We start from the raw sequence: 16,257 nt of genomic DNA, 5'->3' as shown, positions 1-16,257 counted from the left end.
ACGGTACGAAAAATGGCAAACGCATCGATTTCGCTGAGTGCGAACATTTTCGATTTATTTTCTATTAATTCACCCTCAGGCCGAATGTCACAAACTGACCTTAGGGGATTTGTCAGAAAATCAGCAGCAACGTTAAGGTGCCAATTAAGGGCTTTTTAGTATCAATTACAAAGCAGCATTTCGCCACACCTCAGGGTATAAATGTACATGCATACATACATATGTACATACATAAGTTTGGAACAAGGAGAAGGAAAGCGAAAAGATAGATGTGTGTAAGTAAGGCAGACATCCTGATGACATGGTCAATGATGAGATTTCGAGGGGTCGGAAAATCATTATTGTTTTAGCTGTTGGCATTTTGCGGTGATTTATTAGCAGTAAGAAAGTGTCACTGATATAATGTGTGTAACAGGATATAAAAATAAATGTGCGCTATAGATGCAAACATACATACATTATATGTACATATATATAAATACATACATATGTACATATAATATGAATGTATATAAGTATATGTACATTAGACCGCACCGAAAACCAAGTTCGCTGTACACCCGCTCAAACTAGAGTATTTTTGCAAAACACTACTTTTTACCACGTTAAACGTTTTCTATAATTCTTTTTTTAAAGGAAAGATGGTGCCTCAGAAGTGGTCACATTCTAATTTGGCTTAGACCCCTATCATTGGATTATAAATCACGGTACTCTTAATTTTTTTTATATGAGAATTAAAGTCGGTTCCACCTTTTGCTTGAAAATTACTTGTGATAATTCCTGTTGTAGAAGTTGAGACGATCCGGTGGGTAATTGCTAGAACGGCGTCCTTAGAGTCAATGAAATGAGGAAATAATTCCAGCGGGTTTAGCATCCACTCCATGGCCAAAAAAAAAAATATTAAAAATGTATAATATAAGGAAAAAAAGAATTAAAAATTATTATTATTATTTGGTGGTGAAAGTAACAAAAATATTTTAATTTTTTATAAATATATATTATTTAGTTCTATCTAATTTTATTTTATAACATATTTTTTTAATTTTTTATTTCACTCATGCTCTAACCACATACGCGATTTCGGCCGAGCTCAACAAAGCACTCCAGTCTTCTGTGCCAACTGACGCTTGAAGAGGTCTTTCTCAAGGAGCTGATTGTATTTCTCTCGTCATTTTACACAGCCGTATCAGTTTTGTAGGGATGTCAAATTCAGACATCGCGGCGTATAGGCAACTCCTTTTAGTACTGTCGAAAGCGACATTGAAGTCGACAAATAGATGGCGAGTGGCGATCATTTTCTCGTGGGTCTTCTCCAGGATTTGGCCGGTCCTAAAGACCTTGTCTATGACGTATTTGCCCGTTCTGAAGCCCTGTTAAAGCCCAATCAGTTATCTTACGTTCGATAAGACCTTGTAACCTTTGCTTAGAAGGCTGATCCAGCGGTAGTTGGCGCGAATGTTGGGGTTGCCTTTGTTGTGGATTTTGGGCAGAGCACACTTAAATTGCAGACGGCTCGCATGTGTTCATCTGACCATTTTCTCTTTGCCACCGTACTTGAATAGCTCAGCTGGATGGCTGTCAGCTTCAGCAGCCTTGTTGTTTTTCAAACGCGCTATTGCTATTCGTACTTCGTCATAGTCAGGCGGCTCGGGTTCGTCTTCCCAGCAGCTTTCAGTTCTGCTCCCATTCAGCAGGATGGAAAAGTACTCCCTCCATAATTTAACACGTTCTGGAGGTCGTTTTCTAGATTGCCATTGTTTTTCTTACAGGAGTTCGCCCTGGTATTGAAACCTTCCGTAAGTGGCCTAACTCTATGTGGGCCAGCATTTCAAGCTCTTCGCACTCACGTATTTTCGCCTCTCTCTTCTCTCTGCTGAAAATACGTCTCGCTTCCGTCTTCAATTTCCTATAGCACTACCACATAGCTCGCGTTACACCCAATCGTAGCGTGGCCCTGTAGGCGGAATCTTTTTAGATTTTAGTTTTAATTCAAAAGTCCACCACTACTAATATAATTACACTAAAAAAGGAATAATTGAAGGGGCAAAAATGAATTCGATCCCACCATCTTGCGGCTCGCATAATCCTCAACACTACCGTCTGTCAGGGTACAATTTTGATGATTTCGACTGGGCCGTTAATGGGTGAGAACGCTTTCGTGTGTCTATGCTGTCGAAGATATGACGAAAAAAGTTAAAATGCGACCTAGGGGGTTTGGCCAAAAAATACGATTTTTTTTCGAAATTTTTTTTTCAAAAATATGTAAGACTCAGGCTAAATCGGCGGACTTTTGTTTTTCCCCCTGTACGGTGGTACGGCCTAATGTAAATACAGGGTGGACCAAATGAGACTTACAAATGTTAAACGCGTATAACTTCTGTAGTAAATATGTCGAATATTCTGCTTCCGCCGTCTAATAGTCTCTGGTTTATTAACATACACTTCGTCTTTTAAAAATCCCCCTAAAAAAGTCGGGCGCAGTTAAATCCGTTGAACGAGAAGGTCAAGGGAAATCTGATTTTTTTTAATCAAACGTTCGCCGAAATTTCACGTTGATGGTGGTTTTGCTGTAATAATGCTTGCACAAATTTCAATTTGGGGGCACCTTAGTATTCAACTTCAATATCCTTGACAATGTTGTTCTGGAAATTCCCAAATGGATTGAACGGCGACGAGTAGGGATGCCAATCCCGGGAGGTCCCGAAAAATTTGAAATATCGATAATTTTGCTGCGTCATAACAATTGATCGTTGGCAAGCATACAAAAATTCGACAATTTCAATACATTGTTGTATACTGTAAGTACCCATTATAAATTTCCAAGAATGTAGTTATAACTTGTAAAAAGAAAAATACAATTAAATTAAAAAAAGTTATTCCTCTTTAACATTGGTAGGTCTCATTTGGCCCACCCTCTACATATGTATAATCAAAGAGAAGCATGTCCTAGCATTTGCGCACAATTCGAGCGGATGTGGAGTATAAATTGTGGGTGTATTATTAATTTCCGCTTGCCAAAACATCAACAGCTAATAATTACAGTAATTAAAGACGTTGTTAGTAAATACTTAGGAAAAACAAATCTGTTCTCTTGGAATTTAATTATTTCTATTTGAAGAATACCAGACTCCAAAATGTCTGCGATGAGACAATATTAGTGCTGTCTGAGACAAATTTACCCATTAACCGACTAATATTACATAATGACAGTTTAGGTAGCGCTTCCACACACTGACATATGTATGTACATGTGTCCATATGTATGTTTGTCCAAAGCGACCAACACATGTGACACTTAAAACGAGTACGCCAAAGTTATCATTAGCATTACAAATAGATTTTCACATGCTGTCAAACACACACACACATACAGTTGCATACAACCGCAAAGTCACGCTTCTTCGTCCAACTAATACGGCGTTCACACGACAGCATGACTAAAATTCCACCCAATTTGGTGTCAAATTACAAATTAAGATTTCCTACCTCAAACAGCAGCAGCAAGAAGTCGAGGATATCGGACGAAGAACGCGGGTAAAATTGAGAAGACGCGTTTCTTTTTTATAAACAGAATAAATTGACTCCTAACGTGGCGTGTTGCTTGCTGCTGAGGTTGCTAGTGTTGTTGGTGTGTGATGTTTCGGCATGTTGCACAGTGCGGTAGCAACAGCGCGGCCGGGTGTGAGTGTGTGAAAGTGTCATCAATGTTGATGCTGCGAAAGGATTTCAATATTCCGTACTCGTATATACACTAGCCAGAATACGTTTCCGTACAGTGTATTTTTTTTTATATTTGCAATGTTTTTTGTTATTTTTCAATAGAAATATTCTGTATCAAATGGCATATAAATTAATGATCAAAAGTTTTTACAAAATTTAAGAAAATTCGGCAAACTTTCTCCAAAATTTTGAATTTTTAAACAAAATTTTATAGATTTCTGAGAATTTTTGTTTGCTGATGATGTTGCTCATTTTCTCCATATAACGGATGCGTGATAGTTTTTTTTTTGTATGGGAAAAAATGCCGAATAGCATCAGTAAAAAAAATCTCAAAAATCAACGGTAGATTATAGTCACTTAAAACGTACACTTCGTTACACTGAAATTGAGTTAGCTACAACACTGCATACTCAGAAGAATTCAAAAAAATTTTGTTTACAACTCTAAAATTTTGGAGGAAATTTGTCGAATTTTCCTAAATTTTTAAAATCTTTTTAATCATTAATTAATATGCCATTTGATGCAGAATGAACCATCTTTCTATTAAAAATTAACGAAGAAAAGTTGTTACGAAAAGCATTGCAAATATTAAAAAAAACACTGTACGCATACATATTCTAGCTAGTGTACATACATATGAATTTATGTAGTATCGAGTGCAGTGGCAGATACCCTTTTATGGGTCACTGCGCCGCCTAGTCAAGCTGCAGATCTCGCTCAGCCTATTTAGGGGTGTTGATGGCTGCCGGCTCGGCTCGGTCACATTGCTTGTTTTCTAAAGAAATTTAATTTAATGCGCCCTCTATACCGCCGATGAGTGAAAGGATTTGGCAGCGTTTTGCGTTTGACATTTGCGATGATGGATTTTTTGTTTAATTTGAGCGCAAGGCGGGCGCTGTTGGACGCATCTCAAATACGAACCATTTTAAAGCGATGTGACATTTCTTTGAATCGTTTTTTTTCTTTTGTTTATTTTTCTAATTTACAATATGTAATATTGAGGGTCTTCTGATTTATTAGCCACATTAATAATATTTTTAAAAATTATATTTGGTGCATAGCTACTTACTTGTAAACAACCTAGTTCGAGGCGTGTATGGCATTTGTCTTCGAGAAATGTCAAACGGTAGGCGCGTTAGACCGCGTGGTGTCTGTGGTGCTGTCGATGTTACTGTGGTGCTGATGCTGATGCTGATGCACGCCTGGTATAGTGTAGCATTTAGTGATTAATTGCTGGTAATTATTGTGATTAATTGCCTTATTAGTGCCAAGTAGTTCCGCTGGTACGAATGCTTTATTGGCGTTGAAAATGTGTTTGGGATTATCAGCGGATTTGGTTGGATAATAATTCATGTTTTCACAGGTATTAGATAGATACTGGGCGCGTGATGTGTGAAAGTCTGGTGGCGAGGATTTTTTATTTAATAGCAAATAGGAGTTTTACAAGCTAGGATTATTGAATATTTAGAGAAAATTTGAAGCACATATATACATGTGTTTGTACATGTATACATAAGTATTAAACGAACAATTTATGTACATGAGAAAGACATAAAACATGCCCAGTAAAATTAGAATTTTTCTCGAAAATATTGCAGTAGCGCAGATCATGGATCCACAGTCTTGCCTTTAAATTTCATATGGTAACATTCCGCCATCTTGGATTTAATGTTTTTTGGGTTTTTATGCAATTTGCAAGCTTATTCTGCATTTTTCGTAAAAAATGGTTGAATACAAATTTTGTAGAGCGTTTAGTTTCACAAATTTTTTATATAGAAGTATTCAAAAGAAGTTTTTTTTTTGTAAATAATAAGAAACAAGTAATTTTTACGCGAAAAACAAAACCGACTTCAATTCTCATATAAAAATTTAAGATTATCATTAATTTCTTCATGATCGAATGATCGGATTTTAACAAAATTAGTATGGGACCACCTGTGAGGTAATACCTTTCCTTAAAAAAAATGCGGTAATATACATTAAAAAAAATTCGACGAATTGATAACCTTCCTGCTTTTTGTGAAGTCGGTTAAGAATAGATCTAATTTTAGATAGTACTACATATTTTGAAATTGTGGAAATTATCGACGGTGATTATTTAAAAAATTAAGAGATATATGTTTTTTTTTTAATTTTACCCGATAAAAAATTCCAAAAAGCCAAGTCCGACAATAGATTATATGTACCATTTTAAAGGCCTATGTATATATCCTCTTCTCAGATCATATTCGATCTTTGAAATCGAATCAAAAATAGTCATTCAAAAACTCATTAATCTACAAAATCCTATTTTCTGACCTAAATCGACTGGTCGCGACCTCTAAATGACCTTTAAAAAATCTATAAAAATAGGCAACAATATTTCTCATAAAAACGATTAAGATTATGGGGTAGGGTTTTGGCATTTCCAAAAAAAAAAACATTTTCGATGGGCAACCTAATGCGAATGTATCAGTAGGCCTTTCCTTCAGCTCTTTAATAAAAACTCACTTTAATTTTAAAGATGTGTCCAAAAAAAAGAATAGAAAGAAGCTGAAACTCGCATTTCCTCGCGGCTGGAACTATTTCAGATATGTCACGCATATTTAATGTTTACTTGTCCTTTAGTATAATTTAGCTTGCTTCCTAGGTCTTTTAAATATCCCTTTTTAAAGTAAATACTCGAACATATTAGAATGCTGGTAATCAATCAGCTTGGCGCAAGTGGAAAAATCAAATTAAATTACCTGCGACGAAATAGAAATTTTGTCTTACAAATTTATTGATTTTTATTTTTTTTGCATTGTATCTATTGTGAGCTCGTCCCATGACTGCAAATTTGCATTTTTATCAAACATTCTTTTTGGTTTGGGTTAGTTGGACATTTTTCTATTAATCTGCGTGTAATAACTTTTTCAGATTTCGCTAATCCGTTTCTACTACTTTTGGCCGCTGTACTCCCATTGTGCCTCGCCAGTAAATAAGTAGTAAAAATTTCCAAGTACGTAAAATAGAGAAATGATAACCAGAATTATAAAATTTTCTCCAAAAATTAAAGGTTTACAGACGAGCCTTTGACACATATTTTATTGCTCTTAGATTGAGTTCGAATAGATGTAAACCAAAATCGATAATAATGAGAAGCTATTAAAAGGATAAACTTGCTCAAATATACCAATAAAGTTTAGTAGTTTATAATCAATAAAACAAATTCGATTTTTATCTGCAGGAAGTGAGCTGAAATAACTACTAAGGAGCAGAAGCACGATGGCCCCAACCTAACGAAGTAGCGCAATGCTCAACCAATGTATGATACTTGCAATATGTAAGTTCGTATGTACATATGTATATACATAGACATATCTGTAAAATAATGTATGTAAGTGCGCATGTCCTTATGGCACTTAACTCGACTTTAGCAATAAAATTAACTCGACACCATGATTTTTGTTATCTGCTAGTTAAATTGTGCTGCACTGCAAGCTCTGCTCCTTTGCCAACATAAATTCTTATGCACGAGTATCTATGTATGTATTTAGCTCCGGCGGCGCACAGTTCCCAAAACGAAGCCAGTGCCAAAGTGTTTCGGAAATTAATGGTTTAAGTCGAAAGTGTTTAGCAAAAGTGCTTAAAATATAAAGGAATAGACTGAGTGAGAGCAAGGCAAAAGTAAAGTATGTAAGGGGACGCCAAACAAGCGAAGCAAAGAGAAAATACGACTTGAGTAGACAGTCAGTTAGCAAAGAAATAAGGCTACAAACTGACCGCCCAACCAAATATGTACATATGTATGTGTGTACAGCTATGTGACATTGCATCGACGACCCTTCGAGGAAGTGGCAGTAAATTATGCAGCTTTTATGTTGGCAATTTGTACGATTATCCAGCTGTAATGGCTGGCTGGCTGACTAGCTGGCTGGCAGGACCAGGCAAATACATCGCTATGCTGGTTCATAAGGAGACCGCTTATGGATTTTTGTATCCATGTGTATGCATTGTAATTGCTTATAGTAGTAATGTAAGACAGAAATAGTTAGTGATAGTAGTAGTAGTATCTAGGTTGTTTTTGTTGTAGCTTGTTTCGTTTACTGGTTGGTTGGCTACCGAGGCGGCAGTGATTGCTAATACATGTGTGCATATATACATATATAAGTAAGGTGATCCATAGTTGTATGTGAAAAAGTAAAGTCGGAACTTTTATGCTCTCACGCACTGGGATTGTTGTACAAAATATTTAGAGGTCGCTCAAAACGCTCAAAGTTGTCCATGTATTTTATATGGGAAAAACCTACTTTTAGTAGAAATGGTATAGAATTCTTAAAAACAATATTTTTTATCTTTTTCGCTGCACGAAATTCCCAATAATAATACCCAATTGTTTATTTAACCACTTTTTCATAGTAACTTTAATTCATAGGTCCGCCCAAAACCCCCAAAAATGCAATTGGAGACCAATAAAAATCGTAAGTATTAAAAAATTGTTAAATAAATAACTGAGTATTATTATTGGGAATCTCGTGCAGAGAAACAGAGTTTTCCGATCGAAAAAATTGATTTTTAAGAATTCTATATCATTTCTACGAAAAGATGTTTCTTCTTATATAAAATGCATGGACATTTTTAGCGTCTTCTAAATATTTTTTGATTTCAAAATCAAAAATATGGGTATACTTTTTCGATATAGAACAATCCTAGGGAATGAGAGCATTAAAATTCCGAATTTACTTTTTTTGACGACCCTAATGTACATACATAGATATACATGTTTCTGTGCAATTTGTAAAAAGGGATATGCTGTGCTTAAGAAGGCGTGTAATTGAAACATTCAAAAGACAATTTCCAAGTCTTAGCACAGACACACTTAAATGGTTGGCTGAAACGGAGGCGACGGCATAAGGAGGTTTTGGAGAGGAAGTGCCTTTACATGCACGATTATTAAAGCAAAGTAACCATGAGGATTAACAGGCAGTGATGGTGTAGTGGGACAGACAAGAGAATCAAGTGGCATCAGCATTGGTATTAGTGTTGATGCGGAAGTGAATTTGAAAGCAATGGCAACCAATCAGTCGAAACGAGCCATAAAAATGGAGCATCATTGCCAATGCCTATCAGATTGGACATCGCAAAAGCTATAAAACGTAGTCGGCTTTTAGGCTTTCTACACAGGTGAGCTGTTAAGTGATTCATTTTGACTTTTAGGGCTGTATGTAGCATTGTTGGCATACGGAAATCGAAGTAGTTAAGTTAATTTTACTACAATAAACATTTTGAACATTGATTGATTTTGGTATGTTTTTTGTTAAAATTAACTAAACTCATCGCATGACTATTGTCTTAACTACTACGCCTAAAATTATATCGCAAAAACTTGATATTAACCTCATAAATCATGTAAACGCTGAAATAATGCTTATACTTGTATTTTGCGCCAGAGTTTAGGGGCGTTAAGCGAAAAGCGAGCGAAAGCGTGCAATGAGTTTTGCCAGAAACCATAAAGAACGTGTCAGATGTGGCAATATATACAACTTTTCTATGCGATTTGCTGTCAAATTGAGAAAGAGAAATTTTATTTCGATGTGTGAACAGCCAGAAATACCTTTCTGTTACATTTCGGAAATCAGTTTCAGAAATAAAAGTTGCAAGATGTGACTGCAAATGAAAGAGCGAAAACCGATTTCGAAAATATATTTCAACTTGCTCGTGCTGCACTAGCAATTTTTATTTCTGCTGCAAGTGCTGTCTAGCTAATCGAGTGTAGCCGTGTGGCGCTTATCGCAAGTTTGTGAGAAATAGCAACGCATAATTTTCAATAAAATATCGGAAATGATGTTAATTAATTATTTTTCGGAATTTAATTGTTTAGTTGTGAATAAAAAATTGGTCTTCAAAGTTCAAATTAAGTTTATTATTACGAAGAGAAATTACAAACAACCGGCAAAGCGGCTCAAGGTGGCATTTTAGTATGGAGTAAGATTGCCAGAAATTCATTCGCTGTGTAAACAGCCAAAAGGCGTTAACAGAAATTTCGGCTTTCGAAAGACACTTCAAATGCAAGATGTGACTGATAATGCAACTGCTTTCTGAAATTTCACAATTGCATGGCATTGCCACGTCTGACTCGTTCTTGACGATTATGAGAAACTAAATTAAATATTGATGTTCAATTATTACTGCACAAATTTCGTCTACTGAGACGGAATTCGTTAGACTAAAAACTTTTTCGTCTTCTCCTAATAATTTTCTGAGTCTTTTAGTTTTTTCGTCGCGCGAGAGAGACTATTATTTCACCATGGAAATTATTTTCGTCTTCTCATAACAATTATATGGGACTTTTATGTTTTATCGTCTCTCGGGACGTTTATTTCAGGACAAAAACTCCAACTCTTGTGGATATGATTAAGAGCTAATACTCCCTTTATTATTGCATATAGGCATGCAGAACTAAAATGTTTGCTGCAGTTGTATGGGGGATATGCCATCCGACGCTGGTAGTTTATAAAGCGTGAACGTCAATAGAGACCAAATGATCTTCTCCCTAGTGAAAACTGAATGTTTTACATTTACCCGTGCCTCCTCAACCTGGCTGCTACCAAGTCCTGACAGCAGAACTACATATGTACACAAGTTTGCTTAGAGTGAAGTGAACAACATTCTCTTGGTCTGACCAAGTTTTCGTCATTTAGGATGTTGGCAACAGGTATACCACTCAGTCCACTGAGCGGTTTAAATACTCTGATATTCTGAATGGCTGTTATATGCCTACGGCATACTGTAAAATTTGATTAACTAATTAGTTAATAAGTAATTTTTAGCATAAAAAAAACCGACTTCAATTCTCATATAAAATATATATATATATATATTTCATGGTCCAATGATCGGATCTAAACCAGATTAATATGGGACCACCTCTGAGTCCCAAAGTTATGCGATAACATACATTAAAAATATAAATATTCCGACGAACTGATAACCTCCTCCTTTTTTGGTTAAAAGTCGCTTAAAAATATAGGATTTTTCTAAATATCTACCATTTGCTTGATATCTACATACATCTACACTTACCTAAATAATTGGTTATATACTTATGTACTTATCTGTTATTGCAGCTGATTGTCTTAAAACTGACACTTTCTACTAATCGATTCCTCCACATTCAATTTTAGAAATTTCAGCAAAAATTTCTACGATTTATACTAAATTAGCGGCCGCCTATGTCAGTGTGTAAGTCAGCATGAAGATTGATCATCGGTTGATGGCAAAACAATTATTTGATGGCAACAAAAGTGGCTGCAATGGCAGCAAAATTGACAGGACATTAGCCTGCGATAACTGTGCTCCACGTACATACACCCTCACCGCTACCCACAAGTGGCCACGTGTATGCAACTGTTTTGTTATCAACAGCGTGGCACACTTCCTCCCAACTCTCATCCATGGCGCCACCCAATGTTCAATAAACTATGGTACAGTTCGAAAAAAAAACTCACCAGGACAATAGATGGCCAATAGCTTTTGCACATACATGAACGCACACACACATACGCATACATTAGCAGCCACTCAAACGCACCAGAGTTGGCATTGTTTCCGCCAGTGTTGGCTAATGGATTTTTGATTTGTGTATCTTCGCCAGTTAATGGTGAATGGTCCATATGTCCTGCAACACACACACACACACACACAACCACCCACATATTCATACAGAGCCAAATATTTTTGTATGCATGTGTGACTTTATTGTGCGCCTGTGTGTGTGAGTGGTTGCATTTTTTATCGTTTATGTAAACAAGCAATCAACAGTCGTAACATTTGACACTGACACTTATTGTTTTTGTTGTTGTTGCTATTGTTTGGCTGATTGCTATATGAACTGAAAATTGTGGCCCAGTGTTGCGTCAACAGCATTGCGGTCAAAATGGAGCAGCTGCTTATGTCAATATTTGCATTTATGATGGATTTATGAGCTTGTAACATTTGGTCACCTCAACTTTTTTTTTGTGTGTTCTTCCTCCTGTGTATGAGAGTGATACGAAATAAATTACTTTTTAAAAGCTAATAAGATGCATCGTTGTATAGAAAAAGAAGCTGGAAGCTACAATCTTCTCAAAAAGAGAGAAAAAGCAAAAATTTCGACGGCTGAGTGGAAGATTGACCTAAATATCTCGGCAGCCGGTTCGAAAACGCCCTATCGAGAACATTGTTGAAGAATGATCTATTCAGAATTTTGTTGAAGAACGTCCTAACTCAGCAAATGGTTCAGGAACGCCCTATTTCAATGTAAATTCCATATATCGGCATCTGAGATATGGCGTTTACGAACCATTTGCCGACAAAGGGCGTTCTTCAGCTAAATTTTGAAGTAGGGTGTTCTTCAGCCATTTACTGAGACAGGGCGTTTTAGGGCCAGCTGCTAAGATAGTAGGTCGATCTTCAACTCAGCCGTCGATATGTAATTTCTTCTTGATTGCAACTGTATCCGGCCTTGACCTGTGCCATCTGATTCCACTAGAAAATTCCTAATATAGCCAAGTCCTTCTCGAACTGGTCTTTCCAACGCAGATGAGGCCTTAATCTTTCTCTGCTACCACAAGTGGGTACCATATTAGATACTTTTGCACCCTCTGGCGCGCGACTACACAGAATAATTCTTCTATATTTTATTTAGCAATCTCTGCATATCAGTCACTAGGTCACCGTGTTTTCTCTTACAGGAATCGGCCGGCATTTCAAGATCCTCGCGGTCACGTATCATGGCTTCTCTTTTTATTACGGAAGATATGTCTCGCTTCACTCTTCAGCGTTCAATATCGATCGCAGCGTGGCTCTGTAGGTGGCTTTTTTGCAGCTTCCTCGTCGTACCAGCGGTTCTTTCGTGCTCGCTTATATCTTCCAGTTCTGTTCAACTGCCTACCTGGTCTAAGGAAATGCAGAGCAATTTATCTTTGGATTATTTCAATAGTAGCACCGCTTCGGATTTATCAAACATGCTCTGACCTTTGCCGATTCCTCATTCTTCTCATTGCTATATAGGTTCCTATATCGGGGAATCCAGACAATAGAGACGGTAGTTGGCTGAGCTACTGACACAATCTAATTTTACATATCTTAATTATCCTAGATTTAGTAATCGTAGAGAGTTATTCAGAGTACACTCCAGCCCGTTCTCACACCTTAATCCATCTTGGATCCGTCGGAAATATAGCCTCTATCGGCCACCCGTTCTCTTCTCTATTCTCTATGGAAGAGGTCTTTAAACGCATCGTCTTTATCTTAAGTCGGGTCATAGGTGCACATAAACGAGATGTGGAATAATCTCTCTGAACGATAGTACTCGGTGACGGGGTCTCCCTGGCCTTCTTCAGGACATCAGCCAAACAGGCAGAGGCGACTTCCTCATTAAGGGTTCGGACATACCAGCGACATGCTTTAAAATAAGAGTTATTTAAATATCAAAAGAAGGGTGTCTCGTACAAGGAAATTTGGAATTTATCAATAGAGGTTCTTCCAAGTCCAGTGGACAGCAAGGTTTTAAGGATGCTAATTCATATAGTAAGTATGTAACTTTCTATAGGCACTGCTGACTTCAGAGGGGCTCACTACGCCCAAAGAAGTAGGAGCGTCTCCACCGAAGCTTCTTCTCCTGCTGTCGTAACCCAAAGCTCCTTACAGCATATTCGCCGTCATAATTGGGAGCATTTGGGTCTTACTCTGGATGTGATGTTGAGACGGCATGAGAAGGCATTCCGTGGCTGTCCGGGGTGTTGTCTTGTGGCATGTCTGATTCTACGTCCACTGCGTCATACTTGTCCCCGGCCCTGCATGATTTAGAGCCAGCCGGCCAATTGCTTCAATTCACTCTGCTTCCTACGGTGGACAATCGCAAACGTCGAGTGACCAGAAGGCTTCACAAACTGTGAAAACCAAGAGCGCCACTTGCTTTTACCAGCGATGAAGTCCAGGGAAGGCGAAAGTCTCGAAACCCTCCGACGGAATATCCATACCTCACCAAGGTTCTCAACATGCCATCATTCCCGGCGTGTGGAAATCGGGGAGCTAGGGAAGCCTGCAAGCAAAGGAGAGTACTATCAGCACTTAACGCCACCTCTGTGAGAGTGCAGGGCTACGAGTACCCAGCCAACCCTTTTTACCACCCGGACTGAAGACCTCAGCCTACAACTGGGTATACACATCAACGACGGACCAATACCGACGGTGAACAACCCTGAAATTCTCGTAGTAACCTTCGGAAACCTACTCTCTTCCTTAATAGAAGAAATTTGGAAAATTCAACTTTCAAGCTGCCTTCCGTCTCTGCTCCACTAATGAAATATTTTAATTCGTCTTCAACTTTATTTTAATTTTCAATGTGTTCACATTAACCGGTGGATTATGTAGTATGTATGTATTTAGGTGCTAATTATTCAACGCTTACTTTTTTCGAACATTTTACGAGTTATTGGCAAGTAAATCGCTATTGAGCTTTTATCATTTTTTTTGTATAATATTCGTTGATTAATTTGCATAATTTTTTTTTATCCCTACAAAAAAAAACGTGAATGTCTATTCGTATAAATGTATATGTATACAAATAAAATATCAGCAATCTTTTTAGTGTTTTCGTTTTTTTTTTTTTGTTTGTTGGTGTAAATATCAGCAAATATAATTTTGTGCCGTTTTGGTTATAATAATTGTTTTTGTTTAGTTACGTGTTTGTATGTAAGTATGTGCAAGTCTTCGCTGTGAGGAGTGTACAGTTATTGCAGTTGGCTATTTTATGAAAGTACTCTATTAATTGTTTTTGTGTAATTTTTATTTTATTATATGTAAATATCATAAGCACAGTGTCTCTGTTTCATAATTGCTCAGCTCAAAACGTAAACTACACAGCTAAAAACTACGTTCATCTACATACACTTCCATGCATATATATGTAAGTAATTAGTGGACTAATAATGCTTTTTAAATATTTTATATATCGACGCCTCATTACGATATTATCGTAAGCGACGTATTCGGCCTCATTGCGAGAGTCGTGTCGAACGCAAGTCGTTTTTCGAGAGTTGAATCGTATCGGAAATTTCATGTTATTGGCAGCACTGCATAATTTTCGGCGATTTTCGTCATTTACTTATTTCAGCACGACAGTAGACAATGCCAATGTTGTCGAGTCGTACAATTTAGCCTATTTTTCGACTTACGCAATGAGGCTGATTATCATTACATATGTATGTACATATTTTTAATGTTAAAGCGTTTTTGAAAACCAAATTGATTTTATCGACTGTTGTTAATTTTTAAGGCGACTTGCCATTTCTTGGAATCCCCAAAAAAGTTAAAATGCCCTCACGCTTAGCAATACATATCACAAATTTTTCTATGAAATTCGCTGTCAAATTGAGAGGGAAATCCTTTTTGGGTATTCGTATGGGAAAGTAGAACTTCTAATTTCTATTCGAGAATAGATAAAATATGTATGATGAAACTGATTCAAGGGAATGACAATTAACTTGTAGATTGAGTAATCAATTAAAAAATTAAAAATAATATTACCTTATGTTAAGTAAAAAAAAAACAAAAAACTTAACAAATAAATAAAAATTAAAAAATATTTTTATTAATCAGAATTCTTTATTGCAAATTTATTTACTCAACATACATTTTACTAAAATATCGCCAAATTTTTAAAATACTGTAAGTTGCAGAGAACACATAATTACAAAAAAAAAAACTAACTATGTACCCATTTAAAATTTTATGTAATTTAATTACAAAAGAATAGATTTATTAACAAATGTAAACGCAATATACATGCATGCATATCTACGAGCAGAAATACAAAATATGAATAATGCAATATATGTACATATGTATGTACACTTCTTTCGGCACAAAAAAAAACGCTAAAACATTCTTCTTGCATTTATTTCAATCAATGGAGTTCGACAGAAACAAGTAGAATAAAAAATAAATCAAGTATTCGTACAATTTTAGCCGTAAAACGTTTATTTAGACGAAAAAGTACCAAAATTACCAATTTTTTTAATCACTCCAAAAAATCATAATTGTTTTATTTTTTTAATAACTTTATATTAGGCAATTGACGTTAGCATAAAATATAAAATATCTGTGAAGTTTCAAACGTGCACCACGAAATTAAAAAAATGGCAGCATGCCGTATATATCTGTTGCAACTATTTTGTAATTTTTGAAATTTTACGATTTTTTTTTTTAATATTAATAATTTACGTAACTCAAAATCTTACAATTTAACGATGAAAATGTTCTACTTGCCAAAATGAGCGAATCTAGTGTAATAAAACTAGTGGCTCGCCAAATGAAAAAAAATGACATGGAGTAAAAGATGACTATGACTTGAGAAACTAGAATTCCATTTTTACAATTTTTATTGGTGCACTCGAAATTCATTATAAAATTTGTATACATATATACGAAGAAAATAATATATGTGCATAAGGAATACTGAGTAAAAATCTTAAACGTCAATATTCAATTACTTTAAATAATATGGCTTTTAAGTTAAGGCGTGCGACTGAA

The 16,257-nt window shown here is 36.1% G+C and overlaps 1 protein-coding gene across 1 annotated transcript in view; it reads right to left on the bottom strand.

The window, feature by feature from the left end:
• sp3 (phosphatidylinositide phosphatase spermathreecae) overlaps positions 1-16,257 on the bottom strand; it is a 96,209-nt gene that overhangs the window by 69,785 nt on the left and 10,167 nt on the right. The window contains exon 13 of the transcript XR_001847727.1: positions 4,790-5,120. The gene's annotated coding sequence lies outside the window, so the exon portion shown is untranslated. The remainder of the gene's footprint in view (positions 1-4,789; positions 5,121-16,257) is intronic.

The sequence above is a fragment of the Rhagoletis zephyria genome, unplaced genomic scaffold (assembly GCF_001687245.7).
Source record: "Rhagoletis zephyria isolate East Lansing unplaced genomic scaffold, Rhagoletis_zephyria_1.1 Rzeph_scaffold_01497, whole genome shotgun sequence".
Classification (NCBI taxonomy): Eukaryota; Metazoa; Arthropoda; class Insecta; order Diptera; family Tephritidae; genus Rhagoletis; species Rhagoletis zephyria.
The sequence above is the reverse complement of the archived record's forward strand: the minus strand, read 5'-3'. Positions and strand labels throughout refer to the sequence as shown.